General features: G+C 40.2%; 1 long non-coding RNA gene across 1 annotated transcript in view; it reads left to right on the top strand.

Moving 5' to 3' along the window:
• LOC112618809 overlaps positions 1-27,868 on the top strand; it is a 56,661-nt gene that overhangs the window by 13,667 nt on the left and 15,126 nt on the right. The window contains exon 2 of the long non-coding RNA XR_003118128.1: positions 15,222-15,314. This is a non-coding gene — a long non-coding RNA (uncharacterized LOC112618809). The remainder of the gene's footprint in view (positions 1-15,221; positions 15,315-27,868) is intronic.

The following is a 27,868-nucleotide window of genomic DNA, read 5'->3' as shown; positions in this document are numbered from 1 at the left end:
AGTTCAAAATGTTTTAAAATTTCTCTTAAGATTTCTTCTTTGACCCATGTATTATTTGGAAGTGCGTTGTTTACTCCCCAAGTATTTTGGATTTCAGTCATCTTTCTGTTATTGATTTTAGTTTAAATTCCCTTTGTGATCTGAGAGTAGAAGTTGTATGATTTCTCATCTTTTAAATTTGTTATGGTGTGTTTTATGTCCCATAGAAGTACCGTCATTCCCCTCATAATGACGTTTCGGTCAACAAGGGACCACATATATGACAGTGGTCCCATCAGATTATAATGGAGCTGAAAAATCCCTATCACTTAGTGATGTTGTAATATCATAGCACAACACATTGCTTTTCTATGTTTAGGTATGTTTAGACACACAAATGCTTATCATTGTCTGACAGTTGCCTACAGTGTTCTGTACAGTAACATGCTCTATGGATTTGCAGCCCAGGAGCAATAGGCTACTCCATATAATGTAGGGGTATAGTAGGCTGTACCATCTATGTTTGCATAAGTATACTCTATGATGTTTGCACAGTGATGAAATTGCCTAACGATATATTTCTCAGAACATAATCCCGTTGTTAAGTGACGCATGACTGTAGTCTGTAGATGTCCATTATATCCCATTGATTCATGGTGATGTTGAGTTCAACTATATCCTTACTAATTTTCTACCTGCTTGATTTGTCCACTTCTGATAGATGGGTGTTAAGGTTTCCAACTACAATAGCAGACTCATCTATTTCTCTTGCATTTCTATCAGTTTTTGCCTCAGGTATTTGACATTTGGTTGTTAGACACATACACATTAAAGATCATTATGTCTTTGTGAAGTATTGATCCTTTTATCATTATGCAGTGCCCCTTTTTATCCCTAATACCTTTCCTTGCTCTGAAGTCTGCTCCTTCTGAAGTTAATACAGCAACTCCTCCTTCTTTTGATTAGTGTTAGCATGGTTTATCTTTCTCTATTTACTTCTAATCTACATGTATCTTTATATTTTAAGTGAGTTTCTTACAGGTAACATATAGTTGGGTCCTTTTTTCTATCCACTCTAAGGATCTTTGTCTTTCAGTTAGTGTAGGTAGACCATTGACATTTAAAGTGATTATATCTACCATATTTATTACAATTTTTTATTAATTTCTCTTGTTCTTTGTTTCTATTTTTATCTTCCTCTCTTTTCTACCTCTTATGGCTTTAATTGAGCATTGTATATAATTCTATTTTTCCCCTTCTTAGCATATACATTATACTTTTATCAAATAACATTATACCAATTCATGGATAGTGTGAATAACTATTTTTGTTTTTGAGAAAGGGTCTCGTTCTGTCACCCAGGCTGGAGTTCAGTGGTGCAATCATGGCTCACTACAACCTCCACTAACCTCCCAGACTCAATCAATCCTTCTGCCTCAGCTTCCTAAGTACCTGGGACTACAGGCATGCATCATCATGCCTGGCTAATTTTTGAATTTTACTATTTTATAATAACAAAATACTTGTAATTCTTCCGTCCTGCCTCTTGTATCACTGCTGTCTTTTTTTTTTTTTTTTTGAGACGGAGTCTTGCTCTGTCGCCGGGGCTGCACAGTGCAGTGGCAGCAATCTCGGTTCACTGCAAGCTCCGCTTCCCGGGTTTACGCCATTCTCCTGCCTCAGGCTCCCGAGTAGCTGGGACTACACATGCCCGCCACCACGCCTGACTAATTTTTTGTATTTTTAGTAGAGATGGGGTTTCACCACGTTAGCCAGGATGGTCTCAATCTCCTGACCTCATGATCTGCCCGCCTCGGCCTCCCAAAGTGCTGAGATTACAGGCGTGAGCCACTGCGCCCGGCCCACTGCTGTCATTTTACTTATATATTGGCATATAATTGAACACATTGTTGCTGTTATTATTTTGAACTAACTATTAGATCAATTGTGAATAAGAAAAATAGGCTGGGCAAGTTGGCTTACGCCTGTAATCCCAGCATTTGGGAAGCCGAGGCAGGCGGATCACCAGGTCAAAAGGTGGAGACCATCCTGGCCAACATTGTGAAACCCTGTCTCTACTAAAAATACAAAAAAATAAAAAAATAATAAAAAAATAAAAAAATTAGCCAGGTGTGGTGGCGGGTGCCTGTAATCCCGGCTACTCAGGAGGCTGAGGCAGGAGACTCGCTTGAACCCAGGAGGTGGAGGTTGCAGTGAGCCGAGATCACACCACTGAACTCCAGCCTGGAGACAGAGTGAGACTCTGTCTCAAATTAAAAAAAAAAGGAAGAAGAAGAAAAAAAAAGAGTAAGAAAAATAAAATGTTTATTTTACTTTCACTTATTTCTTCTCTGAAGTTCTTCTTTTCTTCAGGTAGATCCCAGTTTCTGACTTACATTATTTTCCTTCTCTCTGAAGAACTTATTTTTAACATTTCTTGTAAGACATGTCTACTGATAACAGATTCCCTTAGTTTTTGTTTCTCTGAGAAAGCCTTTATTTCTCTTTCACTTTTAAAAGATAATTTTGCAGGGTAAAGAATTCTGGTTTGGCAGTTTTTTCTCTCAACACTCAACAATTTATTTTATTCTTGCTTGCCTAGTTTCTGAGGAAGTGTTGGATGTAATTCTTATTTTTGCTTCTCAGTAGGTAAGGTGCAGCTGATCCTTGAACAATATGTGTTTGAATTGCAGGGGTCCACTTATACATAAATTTTTTTCACTAAATATATTGGACAATTTTTTGGAGGTTTGCAACAATTTGAAGAAACTTGCAGATGAATTCTGTAGCCTAGAAATATTTTTAAAATAAAGAAAAAGTTAGGCATGGTATGAATGCATAAAATATATATAGATACTAGTATATTTTGTCATGTATTACTATAAAATATACATAAATATATTATAAAATATTAAAATTTATCAAAACTTACATAGACTGTACATGATGTCATTTTTAGTCAGGAGAAATGTAAGCAAACAAAAAGATGCAGTATTAAATTATAACTACATAAAATTAATTGTAGCACATACTATACTACTGTAATAATTTCATTGCCATTTCCTATTGCTGTCATGGTGAGCACAAGTGTTGCGTGTGTCCACTTAAAACATCATGTGATGCTAATCATCTCTACGTGAGCAGTTCACCTTTCCAGTAAATTGTGTATCACAGTAAAAAAGTGATCTTTTGTGGTTGTCACATATTTTTCATTTTGTTGAGTGCATACTGTAAATCTTGAATAATACCATGGGACTCGTATGAAGTGCCACTAGTGATACTGGAAGTGTCCCCAAGAAGCACAGAGAGGTCATGACATTACAAAAAAGTTGAATCACTTGGTATAAGATTGAGGTCTGCAGCTCTGTTTGCCCACTGCTTCAGACAGATAATTCATCTTATAAACAGATAACATAAACTTATGGTATTAATAAATACAGTACAATAATGTACTATAAATATATATTAAATGTGTTTTCTCTATCTTAATAAAATTTTATTGATAAAATTTTATTTTCTCTAGCTTATTTGTAAGAATACAGTATATAATATATACCATATACAAAATACATGTTAATCAACTGTTTATGTTATCAGTAAGGCTTCCAGTCAACAGTAGGCTATTTCAAATCCATGTTCATTAACCTAGAAATCGTACCAAAAACAATGTCATCAATATTATACCTGTTCCTATCCTCTATAGGAGAAATAAACTCTCCTTTCTTTGAAAATAAAAATCTAATCTGCTGAAAATTAAATGATAGGTTTTGTGCTATAGTGGTAGTATCAAGGGGTGAAACATACATTGACAAGATGGGTTAATATACCTGTCCCCCCACATTGTAATTATTTGCTGATTGCTTGACTTTGCTGTGAGACTGTCAGCTCCTGAAGAACAGAGACAAGGCTTGTTTGAGAACTCTGTGGCACATAATAGGCATTTCAAAATATACGTGTTGAATGTACCATTGGTTCATCAGATGTGTTAAGTGTGAACCAACCTCACTTATTTAAGTTATTAAGCACCTACTTGGGATAAGGCTGCAGGTTGAATACTTTGGATATATAAAGATGAGTAAAGTTTGTTCTCTGCCTTCAAAGGCAATCGTTACAGCAGGATGTCCTTGTCAAATTCCAATCCCCTTAACCACCCCCTTCCCTTCACAGGTGGGAAGTCCCCTAGAGGCTATCGCTTCTAGCATTTTTTGACCTGAAGGCATTCTTTAGCTTTAGAGCAGCTCAGTGCCTTATAGGCAGATTGTAAGTGCCAGAGATTTAGTCTCCAGAACAACTCACCACCGATGAAGGTGGCAAATTCCTTGCTCTTCAGTAGGACACTGAGCATGTTCCACTCAGACTCTCAGAGCATTCCCAACGGTGCTGAGCCCTCTTTGCTCAGAGCAGTAATCTGCACATTAAAGCACTCTTTTTCTGGCTTTTTCTCCATTCTTAGTCTCACTTCCTACTCCCTCACAGTGTTTCCTGGGATCTTCTCCTGAATAAATTCTCATACCCAAATCCTTTACTCAGGGTCTGCTTTTAGGAGCATCATTAGAACTGAGCAGGATAAGACAGGCTATGAGAATGCAGGGGAGGAGGGATTAATTCTAGCTGGAGAAGACTTGGCATTATTTGAATTGGGTTTGGGTGGGAGCAGTAAGTGCAAAGGAGAGATGCTTCAGGCACAGAGGAGCTGAAGCACACAGAGTGCTCAAGGAAATGTAAGCAACTGGGTCTGGCAGGAGTGTGGGTAGAGGGGCATCTCAGACTCTCCTGGAAGGTACTCCAAAGCCCTGTGCATCCCAGCAAGGAGCCAGGTTTCTCCTGCTCCTTTCATCCTAAACTTCAGCTCAAGTTACTCACCCTACTCATATTGGCACTCTGAAACGTCCACATAGTCATCTTTTGGTAGGAAAATCTAAATACAGAAAAGGACACGGCTACTACACGTAATCTGTGAGAGCAGCTGTAAGTAGTCACTGATCAACCCACTATCTTTTTTAAGCATGGTTCTTTCTTTCTGTCTCTAGATTTTAATTCATATTTTCTGAGTTCCCATGACAAACTCCGCATTAATATTTTGCTATTTCTAAGAGCTTATAGTCTAAATGTAGTCTCCACAACTCAATCTAGACAAGAAACTTCCCTACCTTCTGTTAGAGACTAATCTTTAATTTTTTAAAAAAGGAATAGTGTGTCAGGGGATCAAAGAAAATGACCCAAGTTCGCTCTACATTGGAGTCCACTCCATTACCCACAAGCAAGTACAATGCATATGTACAGTCTTGCCCATTCTCTCTCCCCTTGTCCTGAAAATGATTTCCCTCTCATGAACTGTTCTGACAAGTCATTTCCTCTCCAGTACTGACTCAGTTATACACTTTCACCATGATCAACAACTGCTAAATTGGTTGTAAACCCCAGAATGGAAGCTGAAAAACCAAAAACTAGAGGTGTGGAAGGAGGACAGGAGTCGAATAATTTGGTCATTTTCCCAGCAGAGGAAAGCTGGTTTAGGAAAGACAAAATGAGTACTTCTGGAATAGGTATACAATATTGGAAAATAACAGAGAAATTAAAGAAGTTATTAAAGCTCACAAGAGGATTTGGTGAGAGAACACTACTCATTTCAGCTCAGCATGAGCCAGTTTGCATTATTATGTTTTGCTCTATACTTAGTCGTGGAGAAAGCCACAAATTACAATGGTTAAATAAAGCTTTAGAAAATGGAAAATAGCAACATTGCAAGTACAGAACGCTACTGGGGTAGAGCACCCTCCGAACTGGGGTGGCTGTAGTGAACTTCTAAAATCCCTCCCTCGCTCTCCCACCCCCAGGAATTTCAGCCATGTCCTTTATAAATCCCCATTACTGTAATATTGTTTGTATAATAAATACAGCTTTGTTTAGTTTTTAAACTGGGAGTTTCTACCAAAGGCTGGGAGAGAAAGAAAGCTGCTGGGGTACCTGCAGGTTGAGTATTCTGAGAAGAGATTAATTTGAGTCATACCTGGATCCAGAAGGGAATGATGATGATAACATTTATTGAGCTCTTTGTATGTCTGAGACATGCTCTATAGATGTATTATGTGTTAACTAACCTAGCCTCATAACAACCTTATGAGATAGTACTGTTCCTATCCCATTGTATATATGAGGAGACTGGAGCACACAAAGGCTAAGTAATTGGCCCAAGGTCACATGGCTGGTGACTGGCAGAACCAGGATTTAGTCTGGCTCCAGAGCCTGTCTTCTTAATGACCATGGTGTAATGCCTCAGAGACATAAATATTTGGGTCCTCCAAATTCATATGTTGAAGCCCTATCCTTCAGTGTGATAGTATTTGAAGACGTAGCTTTTGGTAGATAGGTTTAGATGAGGCCACAAAGGCAGATTCCCCATGATAGGATTAGTGCCCTTATAAAAAGGAGAAGAAACCAGAGCACACTCCCCACCCCCACCATGTGAGGACAACCATGTGCAAACAGGGAAGAGGGCCCTCACCAGGAACTGAATCTGTCTGCACCTAGATCTTAGACTTCCAGCCACCAGAACTGTGAGAAATAAGTATCTGTTGTATCAACTACCCACTCTATGGTATTTTGTTGCTGTAGCCTGAGCAGATTGAGACAGACCACCAAGCTGTTATTATACAATTAAGCTTTTACCCAGGAATTCTAGGAAAAGGCGTTTTTAGCTCAGATACAGGAATTTATTTCAGGTGCTTCTCTGCTACTTTGCTTCCTGCAGGATGGGGCTGAGTCACAGAGCCCACTTGGCCCAATTGTGATGGAGAATAGATTCAAGGCCAGGAGCCAGACTTCCATGGGAAGCTGAGTAAACTGAAGCTTGGTAACTTTGAGATCATTGGTGGGCCAGCCTATTTGGGTAGCATGTGTTCCTAAGTGAAACAACAGTTATGAGCTAGACTTGCAGCAATCTGAATCTGGACAAGAGTATTGAATGAGGAGGAGGCATGAGCCAGTGATGGCTTACTAAGTCTGGATGAGCCAGACTTAGTAAGTCTTCTTACTAAGAAGACCCCTCTCACCTCATTCCCAGAGAGATGGTACACATCAAGATCTATGTTACATATAAGGAGATTTTTTTTTAAGTGGCTCAGCATGTCCCTCTCAGATTTTCAGAGTCCCAGTCCCAACTGGGTTTAACTCCAACTCAGTTTTTTTTTAGGTTGAGTACATATTTAGTGGCACAGATGCAGCACAATTTACTCAACTCTTTCTCATTGAAAGACATCCACTTTCTTACTAAATTTTTGCCCAAAGAACAATGCTATCATAATATCTCAATGCACATATGTTCTTAAGTATGGATAATTTTACTTCTAGGGCATAGATTCCAAGAAGTGGGGTTTTTAGGAGAAAGAATGTTTTTAATTTGTAAGGTATTTTCAGGTTTGCTTTCTAAATAGGTTCTAGCAAATCACTCTCCATGTCTACTGTAGGGGCATATTTGCCTTTCTTCTTGAAGCATCCTTTCTAAGTTTAGGGCATTCTTCTCAAGGAGATGCCAGAGACTCACTTTACCAACATCCCTTGCAGCTTGAGTGTGGACATGTGACCTAGGTCCTGCTATTCAGACAGCACAAAACTTCACTCTAATGAGGCAAAGACACAGACCTGCACAGAATCCAACCTGATGCGTGGACTGGAGATACGTCCAGCTTTCAGACACAGCAGTGGCAGTCATCCCTTGTTCTGGAAACTCTGCTGCTCTAAGACAGGGATATCTTGTCAACATTGTCAACACCTCAGCAGTAAGAATTGATTGAACTTCTTTCGTATGCATTCGCTTCTATCTATCCCATTGCCTCTACCTGAGTTGTGGGCTACCATGACCTCTTGCTGAGATAGCAGTAACAAACTTCCAACTGGTCTCACAGGCTCTAGAATCCATTCTCCACCTTGAAGCCTAAATGGTTTTCTAAAACTCAAATCTGATCATGCCAGCTCCCTGCTTTTAAAATCTTTCCTTTTTTTTCCCTTTGCCTCCATCCTCCTTAGGCTGACCCACAAAACCCCCCAAGAGGTGACCTTTGCTTTCCTCCCTGGGCACATCTCTTTCCTCCCTTCACATTCTACTGTCTGGTCATACTGTGTATTTTTTCAGTTCCTGGATTGTTCTATGCTCTTTCTCACCTGTGCTTTTGTGAACACTGTCCTATCCTCTACTTTTTCTCCTTCTCCTTTGCTTGCCTAACTTCTTTTTCCTGATTGTCAGCTAACAGGTTACTCCTCTGACTATACAATACTAAATTAGGTGTCTCTTTGCTAGGTTACCAGAGTGCTCCACAGTACCCCATAGTTCTATTTATCTGTTTTCCGCTAAGCTACTTGAAGGCAGAGATGATGCCTGTTTTCTTCCTTGTTGCACACTCCATTTCTAGAGTACTGCCTCATGCATAGAAGGTAATACATAAAAATTTGATGAATTAATAAGTAGATAATACAGATACTATTGTCACCAATTTACTCACAGGGAAATTGAGGTTTTGTTAGTCCTGGATCTGGAACTAGAACACAGAACTTCTGATTCCTGATATATTTTCAACTATTCCTCATTGCCACCTTCAAATACAATTCAACACTCTCATAGGCTTAATAAACACCATTATGATGCACAAACACACTGCAAGGCAGGTTTCTCAAGCTTGGCACTATTGACATTCTGGGATGAGTAATTCTTTGCTGTGTGGGGCTGCCAGTGTGTTGGAAGATATTTGACATCATTCCTGACCTCTATCCAGTAGATGCTAATAGTACCTTCCTCATTTCAGTTGTCTTCAGACATTGCAAAATGTCCCCTGGGGGGCAAAATAATCTCCCAATAAGAATGAGTACTCTAAGGGTACCAGGCACCATTTAATACATCTCTATAACTTTGTGTTGAGAATGTAAGTCTCAGCACACACATATTCCAGGTGGAAAGATGAAAGACAAGGACATATCTAAATAATGATCTTGAGTCTTATAAACACAGGTCTTAACCTCACTGAGCCTCAGTTTTCTCATTTGCAAAACAGAGATGATAACACCCAAAATTGTGCGGAGGATTAGAGAGAATGTATATTAAGTATTCACTAAGTTTGTTGATTGAAAAAAAGCCAAACTGTGTAAAATATTTAAAGAGATTTATTCTGAGCCAAATATGAGTGACCATGACCCAGGGCACATGTCTTGGGATGGTGCCCTGGGTCATGGTCACTCATATTTGGCTCAGAATAAATTTCTTTAAATATTTTACAGAGTTTGGCTCTTTTTTGGTCAATGTTAATAGGCAGATATAACCAAAAAAAAAAAAAAAAATCTAAGGCTCCCAACAGACTGAATGGACCCCCTTCTTGGCCAAGGGAGTCCCAAAGAAACCTGAAAAGCTAGTTCAGGCTATGAGGGGAAGGGAGATATGTTATAACTCCCTCCCTTTGCCGGGAGTTTAGGCACAATTAACTGGCATTAACATTAAAACAGAGATCATAAGACTGACAACACAGACTCTCTGTGGCAATACAAAACCAAATTCACACCTCCCTCAGGTACAGTATCACATGGTAGATAGCAGACTCTGAAGGAAATCAAAGTATTTTACCCCAAAATATATTTCATTCACATATTTTGAATTGGTCCTCAAAGCTGTTGCTTGAGAGAGAAATTTGCATTCTGTAGAGAACCTCCTTCCCTTTCTAGGTCTTTTCCTGATCCAGGAGAGATTTGCCTGAGAGTCTGATAACTTTTAGGGTTTGAAAAGAGACTTTACCATCTACTGTCTCTGAAGCCTGCTATTCAGAGGCTTCATCTACATAGCAAGAACATTGGCTTCCACAACCACCTTTCCCCCTTATCTTAACTTAAACATTTCTTTCTGCTGACTTCAACCATTTAGGCAAAGCTGAACTCTTTCAACTAATTGCCAATCAGAAAATCTTTGAATCCACCAATGACCTGTAAGCACCACCTTCCTTCGCCACCTTTGAGATGCCCCACTTTTCCAGGCTGAACCAGTGTATACCTTATATGTATTGATTTGTTGATTTATGTTTTCACCTGTAACTTCTGTCTCCCTAAAATGTATAAAACCAAGCTGTAACCCAACCACCTTGGAAACATGGTCTCAAGACCTCTTGGGACTATGCCCTGGGTTATGGTCACTCAGATTTGGCTCAGAATAAACCTTTTTAAATATTTTAGAGTTCGGCTTTTTTGTGTGTGTATGTGTCAACAAGTTACATTATCTAAACAACTCAACTGCTTTCTTCCGGCCAATAACTAGTGGGTTAACTCACCAAAACATGCATAAAGAGAAACACAACTGAAGGGAGGGGCTGGATATTGGATATTCAGGGTGAAATGGTATGAGTTATATGACAGCAGGCTTTGGCATTCTAGAAGGCAAAGAAAAAAAAAAGCCCCACATTCAGTAATAAAAACAAGTATTACTGTTTGAACTGACAAGCTTATGGGCATACGACCTCTTATTTATTCTCTCCTAATTTCATGGTTTTATAAAGAAAAGAAGAGGGCAAAGTCATGCTTAAGGATCAGTTGCTATTTTTTAAATAGGATTACACAGTCAAAGTTGGGGATGGGGGATGTTTCAAGATCTGTCAAAAATGGGAGCAGGTGAACTGGCAATTGCTCACTCTCCCTCTCCATTATGAATTTTAATGCAATTTTCATTTAGTAATTGACATACTGTATTTGTGCTCAAGATTACTTCAATTTTCTTTCTTTCTTTCTTTCTTTCTTTCTTTCTTTCTTTCTTTCTTTCTTTCTTTCTTTCTTTCTTTCTTTCTTTTTCTTTCTTTATTTTTTATTTTTTTGACGGTGTCTCACTGCGTCACCCAGGCTGGAGTGCAGTGGCATGATCTTGGCTCACTGCAACCTCTACCTCCCAGTTTCAAGCAATTCTCATGCCTCAGCCTCTTGAGCAGGTGGAATTACAGGCACATGCTACTACACCTGGCTAATTTTTGTATTTTTAGTAGAAAAGGGGTTTCACCATGTTGCCCAGGTTGGTCTCGAACTCCTGGCCTCAAGTGATCTGCCCACCTTGGCCTCCCAAAGTGCTAGGACTACAAGTGTGAACCACTGCACCTGGCCCAATTACTTCAACTTTCAATAGCAAGTCTAAAAAAAATTTTTCCTTCTAAGCATCTACCATCTTTGCTGACTCGCTACATTGACGTAACAATGATGCTCCAGAAAAATGCTTCGTAGGGAATTCCACACAGTATAGCTCGCTGGTTCAAAGGATTAAACTAAAAGGACAATGGCATCTCCTAGCTAGAAGGAGCAGAATTTACCAGTACTGAATCCTCTGGCTCCACAGAGCTGCTGCTGCTTCTCCCTTTCCTTCTTTTCCTCCCTCCTTTTCTCCTTTTCTCTTCTCTCTTTTTCCTGCCTGGGACTTTAGAACTGCTTTCTCTCCTTCAACCCTAGGGAGATACTCCAACATGCAATCTTTGCCACAGAGCTAGGTCCTCTTACTTAGGTCTAAAGATATCTACCCCTGAACCCTCAATTGGAAAATGTAGGGGACAAAATATTAACCAAATACTTAAAATGTCTACTATTATTAGTAGCCCGGACCTGAAAACATCCCAGTGTTCATCACGGTAGAGTGACTAAATTTTAATAAAGTCACACAGCAGAATATTGTATAGCAATGACAAGGACCAAACTGTGATTTCATGCAAAAATATGGATAAATCCATTGTTAACTAAAGAAGGAAGATGCAAGAGTACATCTGATATTCAACAATAAAGTTAAAAAGTAGCAAAACTAATCTCTGCCATTAGAAGTCAGCCTAGAGAAAGTCAGCATGGTGACAGCCTTTGTGTCAAGGGGTGGTGTGAGGAGGGTTTCTGGGTGCTGATTATGTTGTTTCTTGCTCGGGGTGCTGGTTACAAGAATGTATTTCACTTTGAGAAAATTCACCAAGCTCTTCACTTTTGATTTGTGCATTTTTTCATATGTAGGTGTATACTTCAATCAAAAGTTCATTTAAAAAAACAAAACAAAGCTAAGCACAGTGGCTCATGCCTGTAATCCCAGTACTTTGGGAGGCCAGTGTGGGTGAATCACCTGAGGTCAGGGGTTCAAGACCAGCCTGGCCAACATGGCAAAACCCCGTCTCTACTGAAAAACTACAAAAAATTAGCCGAGCATGGTGGTGGGTACCTATAATCCCAGCGACTTGGGAAGCTGAGGCAGGAGAATTGCTTGAACCCTGGAGGCGGAGGTTGCAGTGAGCCTAGGTCATGCCACTGCACTCCAGCCTGGGCAACAGAGAGATACTCCATCACACACACACACACACATACACACACACACACCCCAATGAACAACAACAACAACAAATCAAAACCAAAATTTTCCTAAACTCTTTCATTTCTTCGAAAATTCTCCTTTTTTTCACTTTAGGCTTCTCTCTCACAGGAAGATATAGTCTCATAACAAAATTGCTATAAGCTTTAATAACACTTTTCAGGAACTGGAGGAAGAGCTAAAAGATTTGAGTTTTAAGTTTCATTTGATTTTCTATTAATTTCTGTGAACTACATATTAAACACAGAATGCTACTGCTTAACTGAGTGTTTATGTTCCTCCAAAATTCCTGTGTGGAAATCCTAACTCCCAAGGTGATGGTATTAGGAGGCGGGCCCTTTGGGAGGTGATTAGGTCACAAAGGTGGGGCCCTCATGGATGGGATTAGTGCCCTTATGAAAGAGTCTGTAGTGATCCTCGCCCCTTCAGCCATGAGAGGTTACAAGGAGAAGATAGCTGTCTGTGAGGAAGCAGCTCTCACCAGACACTGAAACTGCCTGTGCCTTGGCTTTACACTCCCCAGTGTCCAGAGCTATGAGAAATAAATTTCTGTTGTTTATAAGATACCTGGTTTATGGTATGTTGTTTTAAAAGCCCGAATGAGCTAACATATTGTAGGAGACCACAGGAAGGAAGTCTGGTATGTCTACTCCAATTCCTTCCTCCTCCATGTGTAGGGGAACTGAGGCCTAGAGAAATTAAGTGGCTTTTTCAGGGGCACATGTTCTTTTTTTAAAAAAATTATACTTTAAGTTCTAGGGAACATGTGCACGATGTGCAGGTTTGTTAGATAGGTATACATGTGCCATGCTGGTTAGCTGTATCCATTAACTCATCATTTACATTAGGTATTTATCCTAATGCTATCCCTCCCCCCTCACCCCACCCCATGACAGGCCCCAGGGTGTGACGTTCCCCACCCTGTGTCCATGTGTTCTCATTGTGCAATTCCCACCTATGAGTGAGAACATGTGGTGTTTGGCTTTCTGTCCTTGTAATAGTTTGCTCAGAATGATGGTTTCCAGCTGCATCCATGTCCCTGCAAAGGACATGAACTCATCCTTTTTTATGGTTGCATAGTATTCCATGGTGTATATGTGCCACATTTTCTTAATCCAGTCTGTCACTGATGGACATTTGGGTTGATTCCAAGTATTTACTATTGTGAATAGTGCCACAATAAACACATACATGCATGTGTCTTTATAGTAGCATGATTTATAATCCTTTGGGTATATACCCAGTAATGGGATTGCTGGGTCAAATGGTATTTCTAGTTCTAGATCCTTGAGGAATCGCCACACTGTCTTCCACAATGGTTGAACTAGTTTACACTCCCACTAGCAGTGCAAAAGTGTTCCTATTTCTCCACATCCTCTCCAGCGTCTGTTGTTTCCTGACTTTTTAATGATTGCCATTCTAACTGGTGTGAGATGGTATCTCATTGTGGTTTTGATTCACATTTCTCTGATGATCCGTGATGATGAGCCTTTTTTTATGTGTCTGTTGGCTGCATAAATGTCTTCCTTTGAGAAGTGTCTGTTCGTATCCTTTGCCCACTTTTTGATGGGTTTGTTTTTTTCTTGTAAATTTGTTTAAGTTCTTTGTACATTCTGGATATTAGCCCTTTGTCAGATGGGTAGATTGCAAATATTTTCTTCCATTCTGTAGGTTGCCTGTTCACTCTGATGGTCATTTCTTTTGCGGGGGGCACATGTTCTTTAGTAATAAAATTGCCGTTAAAGAAATACATCTCAAAATGAAAGTGGCAACGGCAGTTTGTGTCCCAAAAGGTCACATGATTTTTCCTATTTAAAAATAAAAATAATGCTGGGAGGGAGAAGGGACTGGGTCAATCATTATATAAATACAGAATTTTAGCTTATTTATTCAATTTATATAAAAGACAATGCTCTCATGTGGTTATTGTGACTTCTAAAGAAATTTTCCTTCTAATCGACACTTACAAGACAGTTTCTCCTTGGGACTTGGCCCCTAAATCTCGATGGTTTGAAACAGCAAAGGTGTACAATTGTGCCATTGTCCATCAACTGCCAGCAGGAGCTTTGCTCCACTGCTTTATGTCTTCTCTCTGGGACTCGGGCTGAAGAAACTGCTCTCTAGACCATGGCAGGTTGTCACAGCAGTGGGAAAAGAGAATATGGCCATGTACACACTGGCTTTTAAACCTGTCTGGAAGTGACACACATCACTTCCATGTACCCCTCTCTGTCAGAGCAAGTCCTATGACCACTCCTAACCTCCTGTGGGCAGAGAGGTGCAATCCTACCATGTGTGTGGAGTATTTGGGAACAGCCCTAATGACAATCTCAAGAAGGAACTGAAACTGTCCCCCGTGGAGTCCCATATTTCCTCATGAGTTTTATCATTAGTCACTGTGAGCTACACTTTTAAAAGACATGATGGAACAAAGATTATCTCTGCAGAAAGTAAAGCAGAGACATAAAAGGCAGCATTGGCGGGTGTAAATAAAGCTCTTTCAACTATAATTGAAAGGATTTTTATGAAAGGCACAAAGTGGTTTCATCTGCCTTTCTGCAAATAGCATAGTGGGCTGAATGATCAATATTCCTTTAAAGTGCCCAGGAACTGTTTCAGTTTTGACCAAAGGCAACTAAATAAATGAATCATCCTTCTGGTCTTTTATATTGAACCCTTTAAATGAAGGCAGCTTACATGGCTGCAAACAATACATGTCCCGTGTGGTCACTGTAAGCATTAAATATCAATCAGAAGAGAGTGCTTTTAAGTAGGGAGGGAAAAAAATCCATTTGTTGGGGCTATAATCTCTAATGTTAAATTAAAAAAAAAAAAGAGTTTGACAGGTAATAATTTGTTTTGCATGACTTTCTCCCTTTGTTTTCTCTGCACGCAGGTCTAACCATAAAATCATCAATACTGACAAATTAAAGGGAGAACATGTCAGGCCTCACTCTTTCTGTACTGGCATTCAAGAGCATTGTTTTTGGTAAGTAGCAAAGAAAAAAAAATCAAATTAAGACATACATTTAAATGGACACTTGTCAAAAAGCAAGCCTAGAATAAAAGTAGCACTCGTTTGAAACATGTACACAACTTGACTAGTTAGCAAGCACTAATGCTTGCTCTCACACTTGAAATGATGCCAGGCTCAGACACTTGTTTTACCATTTGAAATAAGGTCATATAATATACCCTTCTCCCTCTGTAGTATAAATATTGTTGATACTGTATAGTCATATTATTTGTTAGCTCAAAATCCAAGTGTTTGGGCATCATGGCATAGGATCTTACAAGAACTTATTACAGTTGTGTTAAGAAATACTAATGACTTAAATTATGAATTATCTTTCTATTTACACTTTAAGCAAAATTTCTAGGGGAAGCTTTTTTTTCAGTATGGAATATAAAAGTAAAATTCAGAGATGATTCTGGAATATTAAAGTGTCAATGTTAATGGCTTGTAATAATGATATAAATTTTGAGGATCATACCAAGGATATGGGCTCCTGCAATAAGGTCCAGATAGGACAAGCGGTCAGGAGCAGATGGTGGTTTAGTGACGGTAGGCAAGGGTTGTGCCAGGGGATGGCATGAGGAGTGGTGGTGGTCAGAAGGGCAAGGGGAGGAGAAAAAATGTGAGTCAAGGTCTTGGGGGCTGGAGCAGAGGTAGTCCAGATACATGAATTCACTCCAGGAGAAAAATTACTCTGACACCCTCTAAAGGACCTTTATCCTTCCAAACTAAGATTTACTTGCTTGTCATGATCCCCAGTAGGCCTTCTGTGTTAGAGTAACCATGTCTATTTATGGCACATTTAGTCCTCCTTGAACTGGATGTCAACCTCATTCCCCTAAGAGCTGTCTAGTTAGAGGCAAAGTCTTGTCTTCTGACCTGACTTGGGCCTCCAGTGGAGATCTCTATGCTTGCATTCATTACCTCAGTGTCTGGGCTTGGCACATATTGCTGCTTGATAAGCATTTGTTGAATTAAAAATGTGAGCAGGATGGGAAAATAGGGCAAATGATGGTCACACATTCTCTTCTATTCATCTACAACAAATTGTTAATTCTTCGTCCAGCACCAGAGCCATTTTAGGAACCTTCTTAGCAAATCAGGCACCTTTCAGAATTGCAGGAGTTTCATTCTATCCTTGCCGGGATTACTTCCATATTGTGAGCCTTTCTTGGCATTTCACCCTTAACTCTTACAGAGAAACTCAAAGTATCTTTGTTAACATTCATTTATGCTACAAGGTAGTTGGATTAAAAATGTCAACACTCCTATGACACAAAAGGAAATCCAAAGCTACCAGTAAAATTTCACGTGGAGGAAATATGGAAGTAGATTAGCAACCCCATTAGTACTGTGGTATTGTTGCATTGATCGTACTATTGAATAGTGAAGAGTGAGGTACCTTATTTTATAAATGCCATAAGCAGCATAAAATCACCCATGTACAAATATATGATCTTTCACATGCATTTGATGGTGATTATATGTTGAAACTATGATAACTCTAGATCTCAGTGACTATACTCATCTTCAAACACTTAGCTAAATCTGGAACAGATGAGCATCTGAAGTTTGAAGCTGTACACCCCTAGGTTAATATTTTTATATCAACAAGAATATAAGAAAATGTACATTAACTTTTAAAAATAGCTGTTAAATACCCTAAGCTTTAGTGCACACATTTTTTTCCAAAGCACGCATAAGACATATCATAATCTAACCTTAACATCTTGCTTTTTTAATTGTCCTTGTAAATTTATTATGCAAACACTACTTGGAAAACAGTATTTCCTAAATGTATTGTATTTACTAAAATAATGCCTTTGCCCCTTTGGTCTCTGAACAGCAGTGCACATCTTTAAATTCTTCTTAACTGGATTGATAGTAGATACATAAGACAAGTTATAATTTTTGAGATTGTAACCAAAAGCAAACTCGGCTGATCACTGCTTGTAAAGCCAAATGAACAAAGACGAGATGCAGTGAAAGGAAAGTGACTTTATTCCAAAAGCTAGCTGTTGGGGAAATGGCCAGGCTCATTCCTTAAAATAAACATTTCAAACTTTAGACTGGGGAGAGGGGCTTAAAAGAAGAAGTTGGAGAGGGTGGCATGTGGGGGTGGTGCTGGGTGTGAGGCCTGTGTGCCCTGTTCCGGTGGCTGTCTTGAGTCATGGTCCACCTGGAGCATGTGCTGGTGTCATCTCAGCGGTGGCTGGGTTGTAGACTAATCACCTTGAGAGCATCTCTGGAATTTCACAGCTAGCTCTCTGTGCCTGGTTTGTCACAAGATTACCCTTGAATCTTCATAACAAGCATGTAGTTAGATAAATGTGCATGGTGTAAGAGTGTATGTTGGGAGATGGAGAGATGTGAAGCAAAGTATACTTCAAGGCTATATTTTAAGACTAAGAAGAAAAAAAGAGGTTTTTGCAGTTTACTTCAAGGCTACATCTTGAGACTAGGGAGAAAAGAGAAAAAGGGGGAAAAAAGTTTGAAAAATGTGTTTTGAAGCTAAACTGCTCAATTACAAGATGGCCGCAGCAATGGGGCCAAACTAAATTCCTGTTCATTTGCATTTCACAATAATTTCTCAGAGGTCTCAACAGTGGTTCTCACTTTGGCTATATGTTAGAATAGCCTGTGAAGCTTTTAAAAAATGCTAACACACAGACCCCACGGGAAACCATCTATAGTCTTTGGAGGGTGGAACCCAGACGTTTGCTTTGTTAAAACTTCCATGTGATTCTAATCCAGTCTAGGATGAGAATCCACCAGACTACAACCCACAGGAACTGAGTAGCAGGTGATGTCTCTTAAACAACTAACCTTCTTTATTTAGGAGTTCAAAATATCTGTTAGCCAATGTTGAGTATAAGTGCAAGGCCTGGAGCTGCCACAGCCAATTGGAAGAGTTACTTCTAGCCCAAGAGTAAGGCCAATATTTCGGAGGCTCCAGAGCCAGATGAGATGACCAGCCTGAGCACCTCCTCCACCCTCTAGGCTATTTCATTTATTTAGGGCATTTTTAGCTGGGTTTTCTATTGTTAGCAACCAATCACAAGGAGAGGAGCAAGCATTCAAAGACATACTAGCACCTAACAGAGACTTTCTCTTTGACATACTTAGGAGGACGGAAAGAGGACTGGAAAGGAAGTAATATCCTTATTGATTCAAGGTCATTTAATACCATGCCTTTCTATCAAATAAAATAGTTTTGTGGGCTTATATCTCCTACTTAGGAAATACTTGTCTTAGGCTGGGAGAGATGATGGTTTCACAGAAACAATGCAGCAGTAGGCTATGAGGGGCTTATGTTTGCTTCTTGGTGACTTTCCTTAACAAGAAACTCCAAAGGAATCTTTGAAAGTGAGGGCTGGGGATGGGGGGGAATAAATTATTCAAACAGTGTCTGTGCCTCTGGCATTAAGCATGAAGCTGTCTGAGCATATTCTGTATCCTTTGGAACTCAAGCTATGGCCAATGAACTAGCAGTGTCCATGGCATCACCTTAGAGCTTATTGAAATGTAGAGTCTCAGGCCCCTGACCCAGACCTACAGAATCAGAATCTGTTTATTAACAAGATGCCCCTTTAATTTGTATGCACATTAAATTTTGAGAAGGACTGTTCTAGGATGCATGTCACCAGCTGAATGCTGCTTAGACCATAAACAGCTGTTGTGTGCACAGCCTGGCCTCAGAGAGACCTGCTTCGACCCATGAATACCAGCTCTGTGCTCCTAGCCCAAGACTGTCTGCTTTGTTTCCCTTCAGTTTCCTCTACAACTGATAGGTCATCTGCACGAAAGAACCAGTTTCCGAGAATTCCTTGGGGTTTACTTAATACTAGTATATCTCAGTCCATCACGAACATCCTCATCTCGTAGTTATAGAAGTCACAGATACTGGGCCAGGTGAAAACCTTTGAGCTTCTTTACTTTGTTATTAAATTTTCTATATCCTATATTCTATATATAAAAATTCATTCATTAACTCAAACATGGATTAAACTCCTTTGTGTCCCATGTAAACCACATCTTTTCAGACATTTTATCAAAGTTATTATGATGATTAGCATTTCCCCGAGACCTTTTATAAGCAGTACTTTCTGGGCTGCCCTGAAGAAATGTTCCATCAGGAGCTCTCATGACTCTATGAAGCTTTAGAAATTCATTTTCTCTTAATATTACAGTTAATAGTCATGTAAATTACATACCACTAGCCAGCTAATGGCTAGGTGAATGCAAGCAAAATAAATAAATAAAGACAAAATCAGAGCTCCTTCCCACTAGCTGGGTTCTCTGTGCTTCACTTTGCACTTGTTCTTCAGGAACGATCTACATAGGACCTCAGGGACTTTGAATCTAATATCCTACATCTGTAGAATGGAGATGGCGGTTCCAAAGACTCTGAATATGAGGGAAAGTCCCCGGCACTTGCCCAGCATGCAGAGATGCTCGGTGAGGTGAGTGCCTGGCAGCGATGGAAGCAGGGATTTATGGCATATGAAGGGGAGATGAGGTCAAATCCACTTTCTCACCAAAGGGAAACATATCCTTGACTAATCGCAAAGGGAGAATTCGAGTGAAGTAATCAAGGTTTAAAAGCGGATAGTTTCTGGGAAGGGGCATAGGGCCCATGGCTCTGGGGAAAAGGGCCTTTGTGTCACTTGGGCCCTTGGGATGGAGTTAGGAGTGCAAGAAGTTTATGGGGTGAGATAAGTGTCAGGGCAGGGTACCTGCGATAGATGAAAGGGGAGGGTTGAGCAGGGACTGTCTACAACTGCAATCCAGATCTGACTGTCTCTGCCCACTCCTGGGAACTCTGGAGCCAAGAAAGCCTCTTAGAGGAGTTCTTTGTTGGGCAGAAATAGCAATACCTGAGGATCCCTGCTCTGCTCAATTGTTGACTGGGCCCTGCCTGGGAAGAGTGTGGCCTCAGCTCAAAAGCTGAGGAAGAACCTGAAGAAACACATAGCTGGGGCCTGTCAGCTAATGACATTCTTGCATCGGAATGGCAAGTCACTTTCTTAAAGGGAGAGGCAAGCTATACACCTCCATGGCTGGCACAACCTGGGGAAATGAAAATCCTTCAGATAAATTTACAAGGATCCTACAGCAGAAGATACCATTCCCTGGCTTCCCAGGAGAAGCCTGGAAGGGAGCAAGCATTGTGGAAAATCCATGCACCTGAATGTCAGAGTAGTGATAGCTGTGGAGATACTGAAGCAGATGAACCGTGGCTAGCTTCACAGCATCCTATACTCCCTGGATGGGTCAAGGGAAATAGCTGAGAGCTTCTGTGCTCCCAGGAGGGGGACAGCAGTGCAGCTAAGGTCAGCAGGCTAGAGAAGTCTTGGGCAAGGCCAGGAGAAGGCAGACTGTGTAGACTGGATTGCCAATGACTGGCAGAAATGATGAAACAGGAATGGAGTGATGCCCAAGAACTGGTAGAACCAGGTACACACAGGGGAGGTTAGCAAGGCCAGTAGGTAACTTTGGACCAGATTTGCACCCATCTGAGGGCTTCACCTGGGAAAGCTGCAGAGAGGAGCAAGAATCCTAAATTGATGGAGTAATTACCAAGAACAAACAGAATTTTAAACCAGAGGGACTAATTTATCTCGAAGTGATGAGATTAAGTTTTCTGCTAATGAGGAGAAACAGGGAAGTAGGAGCTAGTTAAATTCAGTTACAGAAAGGAAAGAAATTTACAAACTGCATTTCCCAGTTATGTAGCCTATTAAATTTCATCTCTGTTACACAGAAAATGATATCTTTTGATATAATCATTTCATTTTTTGGAATCTAGTTTTATAAGTGGAAAAAAACTGTGTAAAAATATTTTTTATTTCCATATTATTTATAATTGTGAAATGAAATAAGTGCCCAGCAAGAGGGGAAGTGTTAGGTAAGTTACAGTACATCAACTTAATGACTTATTAGACTACTAACAATGATATTGTCATTAAAATGCAATAGTACATAAGCATTTTTAAAATTAAATTAGTCAGGGGAACAAGCAGAAAGAAATATTGTACACTGTTTCTCAAACCTTTTGACCACAACCAGGGTAAATGGTTGTTTTTGCATCTTGACCCAGGACATCCATACATATTTTATCACTGAAACAAAGGTTGCATGAGACAATGCTTGCCTATCCTGGGGACAGTACATTTTAGCATTTTATATGCTCTTCCAATTTGTCTTTTTCCATGCTAGTTAGACCCACCACATAGGTTTCATGACCACAGATGGGCCATGACCCCTCATGGATTGAGCATGATCCCAGTGACAGAAAAGAACAATGACAAAAGCGTAACATCTAGAAAACGTGCTTGGAGAGAATGTGCCAAAATATCAACAGGACTGGAACTCTAGGGGATTCATTCACATTTTTCCATTTGTCTCTCAGAAGCATGTATGACTTTGTATAATGGAAATACTATTACCATACTAATTTTAAATTGTTTCCAAGGCTTCTTTTTTCCAGCTAAGTAATCCCAGGTCCTTGTTGTCTGGTAAATTCACATCTACCCCCGATAAACCTCTGAGATTAGAGGCAGCAGCCAGAGCTGCAGGCAACCTGTGCTCCTGTACCACACAGTGCATCTTTAGCACCTCCTGACTCACTGTCCCCCACATGGCCACTGCTGAATTACGTGCATTTTAATGAGGAGATTGATGTCACTTTCCCTTCTTCCTCCCTCTCCAACACAGTTTTATTGAGTGCCTGTTATGTTCCAGACACCATTCTAAAAGCTAGGTGTAAAATGAGATTTTAAAAAATGTGTTTCAGTTTTTTTCTACAATGAGTATGTATTTCTTTCACAATTGGAAAATAAAAATACATGTTGTTTTAAAAGTCAATCTTAAAATGTGGCTCCTGCCTTCAAGATGCCCGTAACCTAGGAAAGAGGAAGTCACCTAAACAAATATATCAGTGTGAGACTTACTTTCAGTCCCTTACCCACCTCCTACTCAAGCCAGAAAGTGGCTCCTCAAAATGCCTTTTAATTGATAGGGGCCAAGACTTTGCTTTATTCTTTTGCAGGACACCATGAAAATCGTCTAACACCTACTTCTGACCCAGCCCTTACTTCTTTATTTCAATCTGCTGTGTAGGAAGGGGGAAGGGGGAGAGAGAGGGGAGGGAAGGGGGAGAAGACAAAGAGGGACAAAGAGAGATGGAATGGCATCTAGTCCAGCACTAGATCTAGGACAGATAAGGTCTGTGCCTTGTCCATAGATCAAGCTTGTCCAACTTGTGGCCCACAGGCCACATGGGGCCCAGGATGGCTTTCAATGTGGCCCAATACAAATGTATCAACTTTCTTAAAACATTATGAGATCTTTTGAATGCAGCCCAACATAAATTTATAAATATTCTTAAAACATTATGAGGGTTTTTTGTGATTTTATTATTATTTTTTTAGCTCATTAGCTATTGTTAGAGTTAGTGTATTTTATGTGTGGTCCAAGACAATTCTACTTCTTTCAACGTGGCCCAGGGAAACCAAAAGATCGGACACCCCTGTCATATACATTTAACTGAGGTTAGTGTTGGGGGCATCCTTAGGTGTTCAGAGCACCTTTTAGCTCTACACCCTTCTGGGTTTGAGTGGTACAACACAAGACTGTTTGGTCCATCAGAGTTTATTTCCCTAATTTCCCAAATGTGTCATGGATGGCCTGGCCTGTGACCTCCAGGGAAGTGAGAAGCAGGCTCTATATTTGTCTGGCATCAATGCCTGCAGCCAGATCTTTCTTTTTTTTTTTTTTTTTTTTGAGACGGAGTCTCGCTCTGTAGCCCAGGCTGGAGTGCAGTGGCCGGATCTCAGCTCACTGCAAGCTCCGCCTCCCGGGTTCACGCCATTCTCCTGCCTCAGCCTCCCGAGTAGCTGGGACTACAGGCGCCTGCCACCTCGCCCGGCTAGTTTTTTGTATTTCTTAGTAGAGACGGGGTTTCACTGTGTTAGCCAGGATGGTCTCGATCTCCTGACCTCGTGATCCGCCCGTCTCGGCCTCCCAAAGTGCTGGGATTACAGGCTTGAGCCACCGCGCCCGGCCCAGATCTTTCTGATTATTTTCAGGTTTTCTCACTTAGTGAATAATGTTCTGATGGTAGCTTCTTCAGTACATTAACTTCCAATTCTGGTATTTCCCCAAAGATGTTCAAACAAGTAGGCAGACAGCAAGCTGGGTAAATCACTAAAGAAAACTGCATAATACTCTTATGTCTGTGTGTCAGTGGCTACTGCTCCTGGTGAGTGATTGATTTATAACCATCGGGTTGAAGCAAGTGTCTATTTGCTTTCCAATCATGAGTGGCTTGTCAAATTTTAATATAATGCTAGGGGCTAATACAGTCAGTCAAGAGTATTTTAACTCAGCAATTCCTTGACCTCTTGAACTCATGTCACCTCTGCTATAATAAGAAAAATGTCCCCTCAGTATGTTCTTTTAATAATCTCTTGAACACAGTTGTGTAGGATTCTGACACTTTTAGCCATACTGGACTTCCCAGCTTGTTTTCACTTCAGAATGTGTGTACATTACAGGACATATGGGTTTTTTGTTTTGTTTTGTTTTGTGATATGGTTTGACTGTGTCCCCACCCAGATCTCATCTTGAATTGTACCTCCAATAATTCACATATGTCACAGGAGGGATGCTGTGGGAGGTAATTGAATCATGGTGGGGAGGAGGCTCCCATGCTGTTCTCGTGACAGTGAATAAGTGTCATGAGATCTGATGGTTTTATAGAGGGGACTTGCCCTACATAAGTTCCCTCTTGCCTGTAGCCATGTAAGACGTGCCTTTCTCCTCCTTTGCCTTCTACCATGATTGTGAGGCCTTGTCAGCTATGTGGAACTGTGAGTCCATTAAGCCTCTTTTTCTTTATAAATTACCCAGTCTCAGATATGTCTTTGTTAGCAGTGTGAGAACTGACTAATACACAGAGTCCTGATCCATTGCCTGGGCTGAAGCACAGCGGTACAATCACAGCTCACTGCAGCCTGAAACTCCTGGGCTCAAGCGTATCCTCCTACCTCAGCCTCCCGAGTAGTTGGGACTACAGGCACATGCCACCATACCCAGCTAATTTGTTTAGACATGGGGGTTTTGCTTTGTTGCCCAGGCTGGCCTTGAACTCCTGGCTTCAAGCAATCCTCCCGCCGTTGTCTCCCAAAGTGTTGGGATTACAGGAATGAGCCACCACACCTGGTCCATGTATTCTTCTGATACTTGCTTCTGATACTTACTGCACAGGTTAACCACAGGTGTCTCAGAGTGTTTAGGAGACATGTTCAGAATTCTGGGAAATGTGGTGCAAAACATTTCTCTCCTGTGCCTGTTTTGTTTGCACCTCATGATAAATGTTCCTTTGGCAGTTTTATAAACAGACTGCTAAAATGTCACCTTTCAGAAGTGTGACAAGCTTGCTGGAGAGGACTGCTGGGAGTCGGATGGGCCAGGCACAGTGAGTATCCGCCTTGGCCTGAGCTGGTGATTTGACAACATGCAGGTCATTTGTTTGCAGAGTTGGCCCAGCTCGGAAAATTTTGAGTTACCATCCTTCGTGCAGACATAAAAATGACATGGCTGATCCTCTGAAAGCCAAACATGCTGTTTCTGTGTGAATTTTAATCTTCAAGAATGCCTCTTGGACCAATTTGTGAACAGCATGAAAGACAGTGCTTCACAGAATGTAGGAGGGTCTTAGACCTGGGAAGCCAGCTGGTCTGTAGTGGGAGCCTGCCCTCCTGCCTGCCTTCAATCAGGTTTCTCTTAGGAGAAACAAGCTCTAGCTCACTGAATAAAGCAAACACAGATAAAACTGGGTATTTACCAAAACAACCAGTCTACAGAGCAAGAATGAATTAGGCCATCTTGCTAATGCATTTGTAATCTCTAGAAACCTAATGTATTGTGAGGCAGAGGAATATGTTATTTGAATTCAAGTTCAATTAATGCAGAAATTAGTTGTAACTGGGTTCAGGCCTATCCATGCGACAGAGCACATAGAGTTCATTCTGTTTTACATATCACCACACCATCAATGGAATTCCATGTAAATTCCAGAGATTCCCAAAAGGCTCATAAACACATCTTAGTTGCTACATGAGACATGTTGGACATCCGGAAAATAAAGTCTTAATTTGTAAAGTGAGGAAAAATACTAGATGCATTGGGAAAGGAAAATGCCCAAGACTTCATAGCTAATGGGAGTTGGTCTTTCAGGCAGAAAGCCTGTTTCCATTCACAGGCCCCAAAGGCCTCTGTCCAGCAGGCTACAGAACGTTCTCAGCTGAGCGGTGCAATTCCTGTTGCCAAACAAACTTGCTTTGCATTTGAATGGTTTGGGTAAACCAATTTGTGACCTTTTGAAGCTCACAGATTATAGTCACAACTTTTGCTTCCCTTTGAAAAGGAATGACTTAATATGGCTGAAACAATAGCCACTGACTATATTAAGCTGAAATGTAGCTGGTTCCAATTGGCAGGTACTGGAAGAGTATAGCATATGCTGTATTTCAAAGACTTAGCACACACACAAAATGTCAGATAGCTCCAAGATTTTTTAGAATTGATTACATGTTGAAATGATAATGCTTTGAATATAGTGAATTAAGTATATTGTTAAAATTAATTTCACCTGTTAAAATTAATTTCATATTGTTAAAATTAATTTCTTTTTGCTCTTTTTAATGAGCCTTCTAGAAAATTTAAAGTTACACATGTGTCTTAATAATGGACAGTGCTGTGTTAGAGGTTTTATTTCAAGTTTAAGAGTCTCCAGCTTCCTTTCCTACATTCCTTCAAAAATTTTTTGGATGAATTCTAAAGTCCTTTTAGTGAGACACCAAGCTTTTTTTGTTGCCACAATTCGGGACAAACTTTAAAATTCCTGAGATTTTTTTAAATGGGCAATGACTACCCAGTAGCTTTGCGCTAGAAGCCAGGCAAGAGATATTGGTCACAGGAAGAATCTCACGAAGATGTCTTAAGTATACACATTTGATATGGTTTGGCTCTGTGACCCCACCCAAACCTCATCGTGAACTGGAGTTCCCATAGTCCCCATAAGTCATGGGAAAGACCCAGTGGAAGGTAATTGAATCATGGGGGCGATTACCTCCATGCTGTTCTCATGATAGTGAGTGAGTTCTCACGAGATCTGATTGTTTTATAAGGGGCTTTTTCCCACCTTCACTCTGCACTTCTCCTTGCTGCTGCCATATGAAGAAAGACATGTTTGCTTCCCCTTCTGCCATGACTGACTGTAAGTTTTCTGAAGCCTCCCCAGTCCTGCAGAACTGTGAATCAATTAAAACCCTTTCCTCTATAAATTACCCAGTTTCACTTTTATCAGCAGTGTGAGAATGGACTAATACAACATTACATTTTCTTCACCAACTGCTTCCTATTTCTACCACCTCCCATCACCCCAACAATGCACATAATGGAGGTTTGAGCCCCACTGAGCACTAATGTCTTATCTTATTGTCTAAGAGTCAGGTTACCTAAATTTTATATTCAAGCAAGGCTGGATTTCTATAGGACATAAAATACTATGGACAAAAGAAATGCAGGAATTAGTAAAGCCACCCTGAACCTGGAGGTCATGGGAAGGACAGGAACCCTGTCATGCCAATATCCAGTCACTCACTGCCATTTCTCTCTAAGGAGATTGTGTTAGCTTCTAAGAAAGATCAGATGCCAAAATTTCTGCCCAAATGTCAGTCCTTTTTACATATCAGGTATACAGTCATTCTTTGGTATCTGCTGGGGAATAGTTCTAGGACCTCCTTCCCCCCACCCCATGACATCCCCTCCCTGTACCAAAATCTGTGGATACTCAAGTTCCTTATATAAAATGGTGTAGTATTTACATATAACCTATGCCTAGCTTCATGCATACTTTAAGTCATCTCTAGATTACTTATAATACCTAATATAATGCAAATATTGCATATAACAGTTGTTATACTATATGGGTTTTTTTATTTTTTTCTGTTGTATTATCTTAAATTTTTTTTCCAAATATTTTCAATCTGTGGTTGGCCATATTGGCAACTGGTTGAATCTGTGGATGCAGAACCCGAAGATATATGAAGAGCTGACTCTAATTACCATTAATATTATGTTTCTGTGGCACAGATTTTCTGCAACTTTAGTCATGTCATCCCTTACATGTAGGCACACTGAAATGCAGATGACTGATCTTGGATTCTTTCTAGAGATCAAGTTTTTTCCCTCTTCTTTTACTATTGTTTGACTGATATATGTAATCAAAATATCATAAAAATTTTGAGTTGACATTTTAAAATAATAGCACCACTATCCTAAGTTGAATTTTAATTCTCTGTTTATTTTGCCAAGATGAGTTAGTAAGTTACTCAGTTATAATCATATTATTTTTGCTCTTAATTAGGCCCCCTGCTTGCTTGCTTGCTTTTTGAGATTGGTTTTAATGGAAAGAAGAAAATTAGATTCGGGTAAGTCTGCACAAAAGAGGGGATAAA

Source organism: Theropithecus gelada, chromosome 2 (genome assembly GCF_003255815.1).
Source record: "Theropithecus gelada isolate Dixy chromosome 2, Tgel_1.0, whole genome shotgun sequence".
Lineage (NCBI taxonomy): Eukaryota > Metazoa > Chordata > Mammalia > Primates > Cercopithecidae > Theropithecus > Theropithecus gelada.
Note: the sequence above shows the minus strand (reverse complement) of the source record. Positions and strands in the feature narration are given on the sequence as shown.